The sequence below is a fragment of the Orcinus orca genome, chromosome 3 (assembly GCF_937001465.1).
Source record: "Orcinus orca chromosome 3, mOrcOrc1.1, whole genome shotgun sequence".
NCBI classification, from domain to species: Eukaryota; Metazoa; Chordata; class Mammalia; order Artiodactyla; family Delphinidae; genus Orcinus; species Orcinus orca.
In genome coordinates this window covers 52,924,308-52,943,621 of record NC_064561.1, presented here as the reverse complement: position 1 = coordinate 52,943,621, position 19,314 = coordinate 52,924,308, and the positions used below count along the sequence as shown (strand labels likewise).

General features: G+C 40.5%; 1 protein-coding gene and 1 non-coding gene across 2 annotated transcripts in view; both read left to right on the top strand.

The window, feature by feature from the left end:
• The window catches only part of SGCD (sarcoglycan delta), a 745,702-nt gene that overhangs the window by 430,724 nt on the left and 295,664 nt on the right, over nt 1–19,314 (top strand). The window lies entirely within an intron of this gene.
• On the top strand, nt 14,867–14,973 carry LOC117197063 (U6 spliceosomal RNA). The gene has a single exon (XR_004477537.1). It is a non-coding gene; the product is annotated as a U6 spliceosomal RNA (small nuclear RNA).

The following is a 19,314-nucleotide window of genomic DNA, read 5'->3' as shown; positions in this document are numbered from 1 at the left end:
AACCATAGGACAATATCACATTTAAAATAAGTCAAAAAGACCTATAATTACACGAACGCTAACTGCAGCTGTGAAAAGATATATATGTATTGTTAAGGATGAAAAGGAACCACTAATAATTTTAAGTTACACTGTTAAGGTGATATGAATATGGTTGTTTATTTCTGTTTTCCTAAACTTTAAGTATAGTGACTTTTTAATAGCTAATTTTGTAAAATGGACAAACAGAAATCAGTTTCAAGCTTAGCCAAAGAAGTTATTAATTTTCAATTTCCAGTCCATTTCTTCAAGTCTACCAACGGGTCAAATTTGAAAAAACCTCTGAACACAGAGAACCCTGGGGATTTAAGGTGGTCTCTCCTTCCATTTCACATATTCTCATTTTTTCATGAGATCTTTGAAAATGTTCTTCTGGGCCCTGTGATGGCTACAGAGCTCGACTATGGATTTGACATCAAAGAACAGACCACACATCTGAGACTTATTTGGACACCAAGACTGTAGGAACTTGGCTCCCCTGCTGGACTTCAAGTAAGGACCAGGTGAGGAAGGGCCCAACCCTTCCCCCTTTTAAGAGATTTGAAGGGGGAACCCAGAGAAAACTTTTACCACAACTTGAAATTTATAGCTACCTTAAATTGTGAGGATAATAATTGATACAGTCCAGTCCTGGAGGCTCTTTCTCATCACTGCTCTCTTCATTTACTCTCATCCCTCAAACTCCCCCAAATTCCTCCTGCCTCAACATTCTAGGTTTGTTTGTCAAGTTAGACCTTATATTCTCTGATTTCAAGTGGTTTCATACAGCCTTAATCCATCTTGAATCCATCCCTCCCATGATTTCTAGGCTTCATAACCCACCTTCCTTAGCTCCCATGATACTGCAATTCATGACTCCTCCTTCAACATCTGACTTCTCCTCTCTGTAACAGACTCCATCATAGATAACCGACCAAGGTGCTCAGAGCCCGATAATCAATCCCTTCCCCAGTACTACAGACAGTTACCACAGGGGTTCTTCTCTACTCTTTAAAAGTGAATTATCTGTCATACACTATAATCTGACCCAACTAGTTTATATTCCTTAATCTTTCCCTCTCTAGCCAAATACGTATTCTCCAATTCCTATAGGTATTCTCCAATTCTCCAAATATAAGAAATTATATTTCTTAATAAGAAAAGAGATAAACTTAGAGTGATGGGTACAGATACAGAGGAAGGGCATTGGTTTGGCTGTCCACTAGACCTGTGTCTGAGCTAGACCGGTGTCGAAGACCAGGTTCCCTCATAAAGAATGCCAGTGAATTCTGATCTCAATCATCTTATCCATCCCCAGTCGGTTCTTTTCTTTAGATTTCCTTAATATTGTGTGTATAGTTTACTCTTTTCCTTGAAGGAAAAATATTCCTTCTCTTGAGCCTCTTCCTTTTTTTCCTAGACCTTGCTATATTTTGCCTGCCAACACAGTCAAATCTCTCCTGTATCACGTACAGACCCAAATGTGTTCTCTCAACCCTGCCCACCTCAAGAAAATTCACCACCCAAATTCTTGAAAACAGTCTATACTCACTTCTTCAGTTTGCACACTTATAGTCTTCAATCTAATTTTATTCCCTAGGTCTAATATGATGTTGATCTCTAAAAAGGTCACCACTGACCTCCTAGTGGTCAAATCAGGTTTTCCAGTGGCTATTTCTCCATTTTGACCCCATCCAGTCCTGAGTCCACACTTCTTAACACCATGATGATGGCTACACAGCATCCACTTACCCGTCTTATTTCCTTCCAGAGCCCCATGTGGCTCAGGCACCCAGCCTGCCCCATGACATCCACATGACTCCAGGAAACAGGAACTGTTACCAATAAATAATGGATAAATTAAACCAAAGCACCTACAACTCCTTAGTCTTTGTTTTCCATTTTGATGATTTCACAGTATCCCAGACAGATCTCTGACATAAGTTTCAAAATTTGCACTACTGATTTCATTCTTCTGACAGCTCTGTCAAGATTCTGAGTTACAAAAACATTTCCACAGAGAAACAGAAAGGGGTCCATGCCCAAGTTCTTCACCACAATGTTAAGTTTATACCACCAGCCTTTCCTCATGCTTTCTCCTTGCCTTTGACTCTTTCTTTAGCTCTTGTTTCTCTTTGGACATCAATCTTTCTTTGTCTATACAATGAGTACAGTTGGCATAAAGGCAGTGACCTTTCTTTTAAGCTTGTTTTTTCCCGCCTCTGCCAAACATGGTCTTCACATGAATTGCCAAATAATCCTTTTAAATTATCCAACTTAACTGTCACAGTAACCTTATAAAATAAGCAGGACACATATTTCATCTTGCAAATGGGGAAACTGAGTCCCAGACTCAGTGACTATCCCAGTTTACATGCCCAGCAGAGGAAGATCTAGACTCTCTTCAGTGCATCTATATTTACTGAACACCAGCCATGTGCAAGGGGTTCCAGGCCCAAGTACCACTGCTCCTTCACAATGTGGCACATCAACCTTGTTTCCTGTCTGGCCATTTGTTAGTTATGTGACTGTGACAAGCCTTGAGTCTTGCCTCCTTCCTCTGTAAAATGAAGGTGTCCATTGAATGATCTCCACTAGCCCTCCCGTCTAGTGATCTCACATAGTGCTCTGTATGCTATTTCTCATCAGAGTGGCCAGTTCTGAATGGGACAGGACTAGCCCATCCATTCACTGGCCAAGTAATTAATGAATATGTGCTAAGTGCTGGCCATGCTTCAAGGTGTTTGGGGATTATAATAAACAAGACAGGCATGGCCTCCATCATCATGGAGTTTATAATCTAGTAGGAAGGGGCAATGCCAAAATATGTAATACAGATAATTTCCAGACACTGGAAATAGTAACAGTAATAGTAGTAACAGAATTAAACTCCTCCCTGAGGAAGGTGATATCTGAGCTGAGATTTCATGAGAAATCAGGCACACAAAGAACTAGGAGAAGGGCACTCCAGCAGAGGAAACAAAGTTCTTAGAAAAGTGCAGCAGGTCATTAATTTCATTACTTAGAAAGACTGAACATTCAACTACTGTGCTCTTCTTCATTTTCTTCTGTGAATTAGACATACAGAATGTAATGACTGTCTTTTACTTGATGGAAGAGTATGAATATTATCTTTCCCTCTGTGACAGAACACTCTTTTTAGGTACTAAGGATGGCTTCTTTAATTGACCATCAAGGACTCTAATGAAAAAAAACAAAGGGTACAGGGAGTGCCTTTGAGGCCAACAAGAAGGGAGAGTACAGAGATTCTGTGAGGTTAATAAGAAGAGAACAGAAGTCAGAGATCACTCGTAGCAGACCCCTCACACTACACCATGCCAAGGAGAGGCCAAAATTTCCAAAAACACGTTACGCCATACCAGGGATTGGAGGCTGGACTCCAGGGACCAGAATCCCCCACTCCAGCCAAGATTCCTATGCTTCAACATCCAGTCAAGGTGATGTACTGAGCTTACATTTTAATACCCACACTCTGATCTAAACACATTTCAAGTGAGATCTAAAACAAGATAAACATAGCGTAAAGCAGAAACTGATGGAAATTCAAAGCATGGGAGGCTAAAGCTTTGGAGTTGCTGATGCCCAGGACCAGAAGCAGACAGAGGCTGTCTGTGGGCAATACCCTCACTGCTTAAAACTAAGGAAGGAAGGATGAAAGAAGAGGGGGAAAGCTTGCAGCATAAGAGGCAATGAGAAGCTTCCTGCCTACAGCATAAAGAGAATTAGATACAGCCTCATTACAAGCACCTGGAAGTATCCAAAATTTCCCTGATGTTGCTCTCGGGGAGAAGACTTAGCAAGTAATGTAAAACTTAGTTCTAGACTCAGGTCCTAGACAACTCAGATAAAAAAAATCATTTCAGTCAAAGAAAACCACCAAAACAGAAATCTGAAGCTGAGGTGGGGGGCGGAGGGTGGGGAATCAAAACATACGAATGAAACTAAGAGTAAATAGGTAAGCAATAAGCCAACAACTTAAAATTTTCAATCTAGATGAATTAATATGATAGAATAGTCTGGAAAAGATTTTCATATAAGTAATTATCTTCAAAACAAAAACATCCTTAAAATGGAAAAACAGATATGAAGCTAAAATGAAAAGACTTCTATGAAAGTATCAGATAGAACTTTTGGAAATAAAAATTAGTCACCGACTGAAATAAAAAGTTAATGGAAAAGATAAACTCTGGAATGGACACAGTCAAAAAGAGAGGCAGCAAATTGGATATTAAAGAATTCAGCTAGAGTGCAGCACGAAAAAGGAGTAATTCTTAAAGTATTAAGAGGGATGGAGATTAGATGCAGAAGTACAAATATACACTTAATTGGAGTGTCAGAAGAATAGAAGATTTGTTGGAGAAGGAATATTAAAGAAGATACACTAAGGATTTTCTAGAATAAAAGATAAACAAGAGTTATCAATTTTAACATACACTCAGAGTACTGAGAAAGATAAATAAAAATAAATTTATAGACATTTAAATAAAACTGCAGAAATTATGTATAAAGAGAAAATCTTAAAAGCTATCTGAGAAGGGAAAAAAGTGTTATAACCCACAAGGAGATAATACTAATATAAGCACAATCAGCCTGTATCATTTAAAGTGCTGGTGGAACATAATTATCAAGATAAAATGGTTTACACAGTTAAACTATCATTAGACATAGAGCAGGAAAAAATGTACACACACACTATATATGTGTATGTGTATGTATGTGTGTGTTTGTTTATATACATATAGGATGATGGGAAACCCTCTAGAATAGTGGTCTCCAACTTTTTTGGCATCAGGGACCAGTTTCATGGAAGACAATTTTCAGATGGACGGGGGCAGGGGGATGATTTCGGTGGTAATGCGAGCCATGGGGAGCGATGGGGAGCGATGGGGAGCGGCAGATGAAGCTTCGCTCCTTCGCCTGCCTCTCATCTCCTGCTGTGTGGCCCGGTTCCTAACAGGCCGTGGACCAGTACTGGTCCACGGGCTGGGGGTTGGGGACCGCTGCTCTAGAAGACCTTTCTGGAAAAGCTACCAAATGATGAACTCATAGAAGAAAAAAAGTTACCATAGGAGGATAAAAAAAAAAAGGCAAGAAAGTAGAAAAAAAAGGAGCAAAGAATAGATGATTCAATTACAAAATGGCTAAAGGATTCAAATAAACATTTCTCTGAACAAGATATAAAAATGAACAGTAAGCACTTGAAAATATGTTCAATATCATTAGTCATTAGAGAAATGTAAACCAAAACCCACAATGAGATACCATTTCGCACCTAATAGAATGGCTATAACAGATAGACAATAGCAAGTACTGGTAATGATGTGGAGAAATTGGAACCCTCATATGTTGCTGGTGGGATGGCACCTTGGAAAACACTGTGGCAGTTTCTCAAAATATGTGACATATATTTGTACAAGGGAATATTATTTGGCAATAAAACAGAATGAATTACTGATACATACTACAACGTGGATGAATGATGATAACATTATGCTAACAGAAAGAAGCAAGACACAAAAAGCCAAATATCGTGATTCCATTTATATGAAATGTCCCCAATAGGCAAATCTATAGAAACAGAAGTTAAGTTAGTCAGTGGTTGATAGGGGTTAGGGGAAAGAAGAAAGAAGAGAGACTGCTAATGTATATGGAGCTTCCTTTTGAGGTAATTAAAATATCCTGGAATTAGATGGTGGTGACTGTTGCACAACTGTGAATGTACTAAAAGCTACTAAACTGTACACTTCAAAAGTGTGAATCTTGTGCTTTGTGATTTATCTCTCAATAAAATTATGATTTAAAAAGTTTGAGAGTGGTTGGCTATAGGTAAAATAGTATTTATACAGAAATGTATAATCTTAATGGTGTATAATAGAAAAGAAGAAATCCAGAAATCTAAATATGTAAGCATCTACCTCAAGAGGTTAGAGTAAGAAAAGCAAATCAAACTTCAGACAGACACAAAGATAAAAACAGAAATCAGTAAAGTAGATACAAACATACACAGAAAAAAATCAGAAAAGTTTTTTCTCTGAAAAGATTAATAAATTGATAACCCCTTACAAAATTAATTAAAGAAAAAAGAGAGAAAACACAAATTAACAATATTTAAAGAAAAATGGGTTATTACTACAGAGTCTTCAGACATGAAAAACTTCACCAGAGGATATTATGAATGACTTTATACCAATAAATTTGACTATCTGGATGAAATGGGAAATTCCTCAAAAATGCAATTTACCAAAGCAGACAAAAAGAAATAGAAATTTTGAATAACTAAATATCTCTTAAAGAAATTGAATCCATTATGTGAAAGCTCCCTACCAAGAACTCTCAAGGCCCAGAAGTTTTCACCAGTGAATTCTAAACATCCAAGGAAGAAATAACTCCAATATTTTGCAAAACTTTCTAGAAAATATTAATGATAGGAAGGTAACTTCACTTTTTTTCTTTGAGGCCAGCACAACCTATTATATTTCCAAACTATAACAAGGAATTTACAAGACAAATAGTTATAGACAAATCCCTGTCAGGATGATAGATGCAAAAATTCTTAGCAAAATATTTCTAATTCTATGCCACCAAAAGCATAAACTTCATCAAAATTAAAAACATTTATGCAAAGGACACTATCAAGAAAATGGTAAGACAACCCAAAAAACAGGAAAAAATGTTTATAAATCATAAATCTAATAAGGGCTTAGTACCCAGAATATTTAAACAATACCTATAGCTCAAAATCAACAAACCACCAACCTTATTTTAAAATGGGTAAACACTTGAATAGACATTTCTCTAAGAAAATAATAAAGTTGCCAATAAGCACATAAAAAGATGCTAAACATCACAGTCATTAAGGATACGCAAATCAAAACCACAATGCAATATCACTTCATACCCACTAGAATGACTATGCTCAAAGAAATAGAAAATAACAGGTGTAAGTGAAGTTGTGAAGATATTGGTACCGTCAGGCGCAGCTCAAGGGAACGTAAAATGGTGCAGCCACTGGGGAAAACAGTTTGGTGGTTCCTCAATACTTTCAACATATACTGACCATACAAATCCTAGGTACATTCCAAAAAGAATTAAACAGGTGTTCAAATAAAACTTGTACACAAAAAATTGATAGCATCATTATTCATGATAGCCAGAAGATGTAAACAACCTAGGCGTCCATTAACTGATAGAGAAACAAAATGTAGTATATGCATACAATGGAATATTACACAGCCATATAAAGTATGGATACATGATACAACATGGACCAACCTTGAAAATGGTATGTTAAGTGAAAGAAGCCAGTCACAAAGAACCACATAGGATTCCATTTATATAAAATGTCCAAACAGACAAATCCATATAGCCAGAAAGTAGACTGCTGGTTGCCAGGAGCTAAAGAGAAGGGGGAATGGGATGTGACTGCTTAACAGGTACAGGGTTTCCTTTTGGGGTGATGAAAATGTTCTAGAGCTAGACAACGGTGATGGTTGCACAACACTGTAAATGTATTAAATGCCACTAAATTTTTTTTTAATGGTTTAAATGGTGAATTTTCCATTATATGAAGTGTACCACAATTTAAAAATGCAAATTGATTCTCGTAATACATGAAGAGGCAAATATCAGGATCAGATGGAGTTAATTCCAGCTATGCAAAAATGTTTTAACATTTAAAAAGAAATCAGTGTAACTCACCATACTTTCTGGAAAAAAAGAGGAAAAGAGAGAAAGAAAGCATTTTATTATCTGATAGATTCAAAAAACTAATTCAAATGTAACTTTGTGATAAAGTTAATAAGAGAGTTCAGCAAGTTTCCTGGATATACGATTATGGAAAAAAAAAAAACAATAGGGCTTCCCTGGTGGCGCAGTGGTTGAGAATACGCCTGCCGATGCAGGGAACACGGGTTCGTGCCCCGGTCCGCGAAGATCCCACATGCCGCTGAGCGGCTGGGCCCGTGAGCCATGGCCGCTGAGCCTGCGCGTCCGGAGCCTGTGCTCCGCAACGGGAGAGGCCACAACAGTGAGAGGCCCGCGTACCGCAAAAAAACAAAAACAAACAAACAAAAAAAGAATAATGTTCTATACATTAGCAAAAGACAATTAGAAAATGTAATAGGATGAATTATCCCATTTAACCTAGTAACAAGATCTGTGAATTACTTAAATATAAATCTCACCAAAAATATATTAATCCTATCTGAAGAAAATGACCAAATTTTATTATAGCATATAAAAATTTTGAATAAACGGAAAGATATTCCTTGTTGTCCATGGCTAGATTCACTATCATTAAAAAGTCTATTTTTTCCAAAGTAATCTATTAATTCTCAATGCAATTTTGATAAAAATCCTAGTTTCTTATGGAACTTGATAAGGTGATAGTAAAGTTTATAGAAGATAATGGGCGAAGAATATCTAAAACAATTTTGAAGAAAAACAAGTCAGAAGAACTCTCCCTAGCAGAGAGAGAGAGTTACTATGAAGCTATAAGCGATTAAAATAGTGCTTTTTTGAACCAGAGACAGGCAAATAGCCCAGAGGAACAGAATAGAGAGCCCAGAAGCAAACCCATAAATAAATGAAAAATCGGAGTATGACAGAAGTGGCATTGCAAACTGCTGGGAAAAGATGGTGTATTCAATAAATGATGCTGGGGAAACTGTTTCCTGTATGGAAAAATAGAGTCAAATGGCATTTATACCTCAGAACATTTCCTGAAATATATTTTAAATAGATGAAAATCTAAATGGGAGCAGCAAACCTTAAAACATTTAGCAGAAACTATCAAAATGTGGTGTTCTTTCAACAGGATAGAAAGGATTTCTTAGATACTGGTTACCATAAAAGACTTGCAAATTTGATTTGTTGAAAGATTAAAACTTCTATACAACAAATAATTTCATAAAGTAAGAATACAAGCCACAGACTGCAAAGAGATATTAAAAGGCATTTACTCAACAAAAAACTGGCATGAAGAAAATGTGAACAACTCATAAAATGTAAAAGACAACCCAACAGAAAGAAAAAAGGGGGCCAGCAAAGGAAAGGCACTGAAGAAGAAACCATAAGGACCAGTACATATAGGGCGAGATGCTCTACCACACCGGGAATACAGGAAATGCAAATTCAATCTACACATACATAGCATCGCAAATCTGACAGTAACAGGGGTGAACAAGGATGAGTTCTCACACACAGGCAGTAGGAAGTAATGGGATACACTCACCTTGGGAAGCAAGCTGGCAGTAAAGATCACAAGATGCACCTGCCCTTAAACACAGCAAATCCACTGCTAAGTACTCACCCAAGAGAAAACCGCACACATCAAAATGAGACACGCATGCAGACAGTTACGAAGCATGGGTCTGTCATAGGAAAACAGAAGAGAAGAAGAATATATCCATCAGTATATGTCAATGGGTACATAAATTGTAGTATTTTTATACAATGAATCTAGTACACAGCAGTTAAAATGACAGATCCTTGGTTAAACATCCCAAAACATAACACTGAGCCAAAAATAAGGATGATATATACAAGATGACAATAGTGAAATAAAAAATTTAAGTACAGTAAAGAACACTATTTACCATTTTTTAATACCTGCATATGTTTTCAAAAAATATAAAAATATGGATAGCTGGATAGGAAGGATTCTCACCAACTCTAGGATTGTATTTACTTCTGGTCAGGGGCAGGGGTGGGGTGAAAAATGAGCTCGAACTATATGTGTATGGTTTGGCTTCTTGAAAAAACAAAATACCTAAAGCAAACATAACAAAATATAAGGTCTGGTAAATCTGGATGGGTATTTTTACATAAGCCTCTGACCTTTAGAGAAATGTCTGAAACAAAGTTTCCCTGTGTCAACAATGTCTTGATTTTCAAGTTCCCCTGTTTTTGTCAGCATTAGAGGAACATGGCCTCTGAGTTGGAATTAGATTAATATAAATAACACCTTCAAGCTATTCCTTGTAAAACTCTATTATAGACTCTATGCCTACTATACATGCCTATCATGGAAGTAGGAAATAGATGGTAACTCCCACAGAAAATGCACCAGATTTAATCCTAAACGTATTCGTGGCAGCCTATCAGTGAGAAAAGCTAGAAACCACGTCAAGGTCCAGCATCAGGGAAATAATAAATTATCACGGTACAACTACACTACAGTATTCTATACGATAATTAAAAACCATGTTTTTTAAGAACATGAATGACATGAAACAGTAAGCGGCAAATCTTACAACTTTATGTGTAAAATTAACTGAAAAACAAATGATGCAAAATTAAAGCACGAGCATATTTTGAACCATGTGAACACATTTATAGGAAAAAAAAAGGGCCTAGAAAGATCCCTCAAGCTCTTAGTGTTTTTTCCTTCTAATTCACTGTTATATACTTTCCCAAACTTTTTCAAATGTGCATTTATTATTTTTACATTTAGAAATAAATCCATTAAAGATACATTAAAATGGAGAAAAGCAATATACCTCTTCCCTAATGTAAAAAGAAATTATAGTTTACCAAAGACACTTTTCTCTATGTCTTAGACGTTAACTGGTATTTTCTCTTCTGTTTTGACACATGCCACATCTGCTTAAAGTTTTAATCTTGATAAGAAATATGATAGGCTGCTCATTTACCTAGACATTAGGATGCACAGCCTGGGGCATCACTCTCTATTCTGGTAAAAAGAACCATTCTTTAGTCTTATCTTCACAGGAACTCTGAGCTTCCCAGCTAAACTCTGGCATCCTGCCAGGTGGATACTTCAGTATTAAAAAATTCAGTCCTTGGAAATGTTACAATGTTATTCTTTAAAAAAAGAAAATGTAAACTGAAGAATCTAATTAGGTAAGAGTTGGGTTGCCTCTCTTCAGCTGTCCTCTTAGAAATATACAAAAAAAATAAAAAGAGCGAGAGCGAGAGCGAGAGCGAGAGCGAGAGCGAGAGCGAGAGCGAGAGCGAGAGCGAGAGCGAGAGCGAGAGCGGAAAGAAGCAAGTGGAAGAAAGGGGGTGGCCTAGGCTTAGGTGCAGACCAGATCAACTATCATAATTCAAATGATGGTTTGAATTCAAAACTCACTGGTTACATTTGCGAGGCAGAGACTGCAGCAAACACTTCATTTAAAATTAGTAAGAGAATGAGGGCATCATAAAGAGATTAAGAAACGGATCTGAAGTCAGTTCAAAGGAGGAAAAGCTGGAACAAGTGCAAGCTGTGGAGATGAGAGAGAAAATATAAATGCTGGAGATCACAAAGAAAACAAGGGGATGTGAGCCACAGAGATGAGAGAAGAGGAGATTCGATTAAGGGAAAAGAAAGGGATCACAGAAAGGAGGGGCTGTAGGTAGTGGAGAGAAGGGGAGGAAAGGGGAGAGAACAAGGGATAGAGGCAGATAACCCGAGAGATAGAGATGGAGGGAGAGGTGAGGAGATTGAGAACGTAGAGTGAACTCAAAAACCTCCTGTGCACTCACTGCATACAGAATCAAACCTGGAACTCCTTTCTGGCATTCCAAGTACGTATTGCTTGAGGTGTATCCACCTTTCCAGCCTCATTTCCCTCTATTCCTACCATCCCACGTGTCTTCTTGAGTTTTGGGGACACACTCTGACCTTTTCCACCTCTTTGCCCTTGGCGCCTACTCCCTCAGTCTAGAATGCTCTCCCCCCACTTCCATTCCCACTTGGACATATTAGCCTTGTTCTGGTGTGACAATTCAAACAGATCACCTCCAAGAAGTCTTCTGAGATATCCTAGTGGGAATTAATTCTTTCTCTAAGAACCACCTGATAATATTACTTCATTTTGGTACTCCTATGCCTGGTATGCCTCCACTAGTTGGAAGATTTAGAGAATCCTTTTAAGCCCCTTCCACTAAAATTCCAGGTGCTTTACACATAGAAATTGCCCAATAAGTGTTGGTTGTATTCACCTGAACAGCTCAGGAGCTGTTGACATTGTCATATAGTGGCTTCCCCAAAATATCACCCAAACAACCTGATACGACAAAGCAGAATTTCTTCTTACTGTAGGAAGTGAGAACACTACCTTCAAAGAGTCTTCATATCCTCACAAATGAAGAAGGGAAAACTGGGGAAGTTTATGATATTTGAAGTCTACTGAAAAGCATGTCTTTCAATGTGGGAAGCTTGGTTAGGATTGGGTAAGAATCATGATAAAGTAGTTGAGAAATCGAGGACACAGTATAGTGAGAATTTTGAAGAGGGATGTTCAAAGGGTGTTAGGATGTAAACTTGTTGAATGCTTTTCCCTACTTGAGAGTTGGATCTTCAGAATGCCCAGTAAAGTTAATTGCAATATTTATTTTCTTGGGCAAGCTTTTTCTGAAAGAGTAAAGTTAAATTGATGAAGAAAGTATAATAGTAGAGTCATGTTAATGTGGATAGTAAGCTGTGTGAGGGGTAGATGGCTTCTTTCTTAGCATCAATGAGAATTTTCCAGGCATCCAGTAACAGCATTTTAAGGATGAATCTCAGAAGAAAAAGAAGTGAAACATGACAAAGCTTCTTTATTGTCCCATCATCCTGTCTTTTCCATTAGTCAATTGCCTCATTCTTTTACATGAGACAGAAACAACTAGAGCAGAACCCTGTGATTCCAACATACAGACCCTATTAGGAAATTTAAATCCAGATATTTTTAGAACTTTCAAGATACCCCTAAGGTTCTGAATGTGGGAGAAGAACAAGAAAGAATGGTAAAGAATGGCGACTTTGCGGTTATGCCAGGAATGCCACACAAGCTTAATTCGCATGTCAAAATTCAGTTCCTAGGGGGCTCTTTTGAAGAGATTCTGAGGCCACCATGTCTGGGCTTAGCAGAAAGAGCAGTATGATTGATTACTGATGTCTGCCAAGGGCCCAGGAAAGGCAGTGGTGGTCTGCATGTTAAGTATTTGCTATTTCTGGGTTATCGAGAAAAGACCAGACTTATTGTTTCACCCCATTCAGGTTTTTTGTTTGGTTTTGCTTTGATATTTGTTTCTCATTCTTCCTGGTAGAGCCACACTAATTCCAAGTGGCCACTGTGTCTTTACTGCCAAAATATTTGGGTGAAGGCTTTGGAGGGTTCCATGAAAATACAAATATTATTTCAGAGTAGTAAGACAGTAAAACGCCGTTTTTTTTTGTTGTTTTTTTTTTTTTTTGCAGTGTGCGGACCTCTCACTATTGTGGCCTCTCCCATTGCGGAGCACAGGCTCCGGACGCACAGGCTCAGCGGCCATGGCTCACGGGCCCAGCCGCTCGGCGGCACGTGGGATCTTCCCGGACCGGGGCATGAACCCGTGTCCCCTGCATCAGCAGGCATACTCTCAACCACTGCGCCACCAGGGAAGCCCTAAAATGCCATTTTTAAAATACGACTCAGCCAGAATAGATTCAGCTGACCTAAATCTTGAGGGAAATTAGGTAAATCAGAATATCCTGCTAGGGTGGTTATTCAAGATTGCGGAGTAAGATGATATGGAACTCACCTCCTTCCACAAGTACCTCAAAAATACATCTAAAAATGGAACGATTCCCACAGAACACCTCCTGAACACTAGCAGAAGACCCCAAACACCTGAAAGGACAAGAAAGATCTCCATGTAACCGGATAGGGTGAAAGGGAAAAAAAAAGAGGAAGGTGATGGGACCTGTGCCTTTGGGAGGGAGCTGAAAAACAGGAAAGGTTCCTGCACCCTGGGAAGCCCCCACACTGGCAGGGAGATCAGCCGGGACAGAAAGGGAGCTTCAGAGGCTCAGAGGAGAGCACAGCAACTGGTTTGTGGTAGGCAGAACAGAGAGAGACTTGCACATTTGATCCATGCCACCACCCTGTGTGCCCCAGCCTGAGATGAACATCTACAGGTACAGGCAGGGACTGGGTGCTGGAACTCAGGGCTTAGAGGACAGACCCAGGGAGAGGACCGCTGTTGGCTGTGCAGAGACAGTCTGAAGACACTAGCGTGTGGTGTGGCCACAACCATGGTGTGTTCGCAGAAGCCCGGACCCGCCAGAGAAGCAAAGCGCCATCGTTCAGTGGCCTGCAAAGGGAGGGGCAGGGTGGCCATCATGGCTTCTTTCTCCATGTGCTGGCCCCTGCCTCCCCAGGCTCTGCGAGAGTGTACCCCAGCCACTGCCTTGTGGCTCCCACCTCCATGGGCTCTCATGCCCCAGCTGCCACCTCAGCAGGCTCCAGGAGCGGCCATCAGCGGGTTGCCCACTCACAGAGGCAGGACCCAAACCACAGCTGAGCCCCAGGGGCTACGAGGCAGAATGCAGGGCTGAAATTTCTCCCCACGGCTGCGTGAGCCACAGATTTATACTTCCGCCACCGGCTTTGTAAACCGAGTGCCTGCAGGACATCTGAGTGGACAACAAGTGCTCCCCCGACTGGGATGGGTCTAACATTAGCAGCTGTGGGCTCCGTGGGTGTGTACACACAGAGGCTGGGCCAGGCCAGGGTCTGAGCTGCCTCCATAGCTCGCACAGTGGGACCAGGTTCATGACTGCTGCAGTTCTGGTACCTAACTTCAGTGGACCTGTGCTGGTGTCCTTATGAAAACAACACCTAAGGGACAGGGCTGATCGCCGGCATACCCAAGGTTGAGACAGGGCCAAAGGCAGTGCCAACAACAGTGTACTTTGTGAGCCCACATAACAAGTGACAGGTGACACAACAGAGCACACTCACCAAGGAACAGCTCTGGCAGAGGAATACTTAGTGGCTCCTCTCCCAGTGGGAGTGCTCCAATCCCACATACCTCACACTGCAGCTCAAAAACACAGTTTAGAAATGGATCTGGTGCGCTCGCTTCAGCAGCACATATACTAAAATTGGAATGATACAGAGAAGATTAGCATGGCCCCTGCGCAAGGATGACATGCAAATTCGTGTAGCATTCCGTATTTTTGGCAGGTCTATTTGCAATACCCAGGATATGGAAACAACCTAAGTGTCCATCGACAGATGAATGGATAAAGAAGATGTGGCACATATATACAATGGAACATTAGCCATAAAAAGAAATGAAACTGAGTTATTTGTAGTGAGGTGGTTGGACCTAGAGACTCTCATACAGAGTGAAGTAAGTCAGAAAGAGAAAAACAAATACTGTATGCTAACACATATATATGGAATCTTAAAAAAAAAAAACGGTCTGAAGAACCTAGGGGCAGGACAGGAATAAAGATGTAGACGTAGAGAACGGACTTGAGGACACAGGGAAGGGGAAGGGTAAGCTGGGACGAAGTGAGAGAGAGGCATGGACATATATACACTACCAAATGTAAAACAGCTAGTGGGAAGCAGCCGCATAGCACAGGGAGATCAGCTCAGTGCTTTGTGACCACCTAGAGGGGTGGGATAGGGAGGGTGGGAGGGAGACGCAAGAGGGAGGAGATATGGGGTTATATGTATACATACAGCTGATTCACTTTGTTATACAGCAGCAACTAACACAACATTGTAAAGCAATTATACTCCAATAAAGATGTTAAAAAAAAAGAAATGGATCTGGGGGCTTCTATCCCAACAACTAGGGAACAGACCCAGCCCCTAACAGGGCAGTGACAACCACAGAGCAAAAAGGAGGCCCTGCTCACTAGTCACTCAATATTCAGTGCAGGCTCTGGTCACCACAACTCCAGTCAAGCCTCCTGTCAAGGGGATAATGGCCAGCATACATTGAGGAAAGAGGTGGCAGTCATCCACACTAAAAATAGTCCTTGCACCAAAAAATATTAAACCCACACAAGCTACACAGGGATGTTCCCACATAAAAATAGCCCTCCAAGACCACAGCAGATAATTGTTTCTCTTAAACTCATACAGCAAGAGAAATATAAGTAAAATGAAGAAGCAGAGGAACCTCTCCCAATTAAAAAATCAAGAGAATTCCCCTAAAAGAACAATGAAACAGACCTCTTCAGTCAAATAGACACTGAGTTCAAAAAGGAGATAATGAAAATACTGAAGGAATTAAGAAGGACTATTGACAGAAAGGCAGATTACTGTAAAAAGGAACTAGAAACTATAAAGGGGAACCAAGAAAAATTAGAAAATTCATTCACCGAGATGAAAGCTGAGCTAAAGTCAATGAATAGCAGAATTAATAATGCAGAAGAACAAATAAGTGATCTGGAAGATAGAATAATGGAAATCACCCAATGAGAATCACAAACAGAAAGCCAAATTAAAAAAAAAAAGCAATATAAGAGACCTATGGGCTAATATAAAGCATTCCAATCTATACTTAAAGGGGATCCCAGAAGGAAAAGAAAGAGAAAAGGGGATTGAAAATGTATTTGAAGAAGTTATGACTGAAAACTTCCCAAACGTAAAAAGGAAACAGATTTCCAGGTACAGGAAGTACAGAGGGTCCCAAACAAATAAATCCAAACAGACCTACACCAAGACATATTACAATTAAAATGGAAAAACTTAAACATAGAGGATTCTAAAGGCAGAAAGAGAAAAACAGAGTTAAGCCTTCATAAGGCGATCAGCCTATTTCTCTAAAGAAACACTACAAGCTAGAAGGGAGTGGCAAGATATATTCAAAGTCCTGGAAGGGAAAAATCTGCAACCAAGATACTCTACTGAGCAAGATTATCATTTAGAATAGGAGAGAGAAAGAATTCTTCAGACAAGCAAAAACTAAAAAATTACAGTAATACAAAACCTAGCCTAAAGGAAATATTGAAAGGTCTTCTCTAAATAGAAAAGAAGTAAGAATCAATACAGAAGAGAAAATCACAATTAGAAACTAAATCACTCAAGGCAGTACACAGGTTAAAAAAAAAATTCAAAAAATATCTGTGAAAGTGATGATAACCACAATAAACAACAAAAGGATGAACAAGAAGAAGGAAAAGAGGACATGAAAATCATAAAATGTGTGGGATAGTAAGAAAATGTAGATTTTTTTTTCAAGAATGTGTTTGAGCCTATGAGACTACCAGTCTAAGGCAATTAGATATAGGAAGGGGTTAACATACTTGAAAAACAGAGTAACCACAAATCAAAAACATACAATAGATTCACAAAAACCAAAAAGAAGAGAACATAAGTATAATACAAAAGAAAATCATCAAACCACAAAAGGAAAAACAGACAGAAAAACAAAGGGACAAAGCAGAAATATAAAATCAATGGGAGGGGCTTCCCTGGTGGCGCAGTGGTTGAGAGTCCGCCTGCTGATGCAGGGGACACAGGTTTGTGCCCAGGTCCGGGAGGATCCCACATGCCACGGAGCGGCTGGGCCCGTGAGCCATGGCCGCTGATCCTGCGCATCCGGAGCCTGTGCTCCGCAACGGGAGAGGCCGCAGCAGTGAGAGGCCCGCGTACCACAAAAAAAAAAAAAAAAATCAATGGGAAAACAAGTTTTAAAATGGCAATAAATACATATCTATCAATAATTACCTTAAATTTCAATAGATTAATGCTCCAATCAAAATACACAGAGTGGCCGATTGGATAAAAAACAAGAGTCTGCAATATGCTGCCTACAAGAGACTCACTTTAGGGCAAAGGACACACATAGATTGAAAGTGAGGGGATGTAAAAAGCTTTTTCATGTAAATGGAAATGACAAGAAAGTGGGAGTCACAATATTCATATCAGACAAAACAGACTTTAAAACAAAGGCTGGGAGGGGAAAGATGGCAGAACAGTAAGACGCGGAGATCACCTTCCTCCCCACAGATACATCAGAAATACATCTACACGTGGAAAAGCTCCTACAGAACACCTACTGAACGCTGGCAGAAGACCTTAGACCTCGCAAAAGGCAAGAAACTCCCCACTTACCTGTGTAGGGCAAAAGAAAAAAGAAAAAACAGAGACAAAGAAAAGGGACGGGACCTGCACCTCTTGGAGGGAGCTGTGAAGGAGGAAAGGTTTCCACACACTAGGAGCCCATTTGCGGGCAGAGACTGCGGGTGGCGGAAGGGGGAAGCTTCCGAGCCGTGGAGGAGAGCGCAGCAACAGGGGTGCGGAGGACAAAGCGGAGAGATTCCCGCACAGAGGATCGGTGCCGACCGGCACTCACCAGCCCGAGAGGCTTGTCTGCTCACCCGCCGGGGCAGGCGGGCGCGGCTGGGAGCTGAGGCTCCGGCTTCGGTAGGAGAGGACTGGCGGCGTGAACACAGCCTGAAGGGGTTAGTGCACCACAGCTAGCCGGGAAGGCATCCCGGGAAAAGTCTGGACCTGCCGAAGAGGCAAGACACTTTTTCTTCCCTCTTTGTTTCCTGGTGTGCGAGGAGAGGGGATTAAGAGTGCTGCTTAAAAGAGCTCCAGAGATGGGCGCGAGCTGCGACTAACAGCACAGACCCCAGAGACGGGCATGAGACGCTAAGGCTGCTGCTGCCACCACCAAAAAGCCTGTGTGCGAGCACAGGTCACTATCCACACCTCCCCTTCCGGGAGCCTGTCCAGTCCGCCACTGCCAGGGTCCCGGGATCGAGGGACAACTTCCCCAGGAGAACGCATGGCATGCCTCAGGCCGGTGCAACGTCATGCTGGCCTCTGCTGCCGCAGGCTCGCCCTGCATCGTGCCCCCACTCCCTCCCCCCGGCCTGAGTGAGCCAGAGCCCCCGAATCAGCGGCTCCTTTAACCCTGTCCTGTCTGAGTGAAGAACAGATGCCTTCCGGCGACCTACACGCAGAGGCGGGGCCAAATCCAAAGCTGAGCCCCTGGGAGCTGTGCGAACAAAGAAGAGAAAGGGAAATCTCTCCCAGCAGCCTCAAAAGCAGCGGATTAAATCTCCACAATCAACTTGATGTACGCTGCATCTGTGAAATACCTGAACAGACAACAAATCATCCCAAATTGAGGAGGTGGACTTTGAGTGCAAGATTTATTATTTTTCCCCCTTTTCCTGTTTTTGGGAGTGTGTATGTGTATGCTTCTGTGTGAGATTTTGTCTGTATAGCTTTGCTTTCACCATTTGTCCTAGGGTTCTATCCGTCTGTTTTTTTGTTTGTTTTTTTTACTATAAAAAACTATTTTTCTTAATAATTATTTTTTATTTTAATAACTTTATTTTATCTTACTTTATTTTCTTTTATCCTTTCTTTATCCTTTCTTTCTACTTTTTCTCCCTTTTATTCTGAGCTGTGTGGATGAAAGGCCCTTGGTGCTGCAGCCAGGAGTCAGTGCTGTGCCTCTGAGGTGGGAGAGCCAACTTCAGGACACTGGTGCACAAGAGACCTCCCAGCTCCACGTATCAAATGGTGAAAATCTCCCAGAGAT